This window comes from Seriola lalandi, unplaced genomic scaffold (genome assembly GCF_002814215.2).
Source record: "Seriola lalandi dorsalis isolate HSWRI2012SDOR001 ecotype SW California unplaced genomic scaffold, Sedor1 jcf7180002054887, whole genome shotgun sequence".
Lineage (NCBI taxonomy): Eukaryota > Metazoa > Chordata > Actinopteri > Carangiformes > Carangidae > Seriola > Seriola lalandi.
In genome coordinates this window covers 1,054,168-1,054,469 of record NW_019525439.1, presented here as the reverse complement: position 1 = coordinate 1,054,469, position 302 = coordinate 1,054,168, and the positions used below count along the sequence as shown (strand labels likewise).

General features: G+C 36.8%; 1 protein-coding gene across 1 annotated transcript in view; it reads left to right on the top strand.

Moving 5' to 3' along the window:
* The window catches only part of LOC147817803 (uncharacterized), a 17,846-nt gene that overhangs the window by 15,347 nt on the left and 2,197 nt on the right, over positions 1-302 (top strand). The gene's annotated exons all lie outside the window — the stretch shown is intronic.

Genomic DNA, 302 nt, shown 5'->3' with positions numbered 1-302 from the left:
TCTCTGGCAGGTAGATGGTTAAAAAATATACAAAAGCACATAAGCACAGAAACTATAAAACTATGGAACAATTAGCAGACACCAAGCAGCAGGATCTGTTCACAAAATGTAGTAAACTTATTGCCTTATGTGATTCACACCCAGTCAGCACAATTTGACGTCTTCATACAGCAGCTACATAGACTTACATACAGCTTTTTACAACTGGTTTGACTTCAGAGATACAGCAGGTGTTCAGACATGACGATGTGGAAAGTTAACATTACTGTTTTTACCACATTTAAGTTGCCTGAACATTTTAT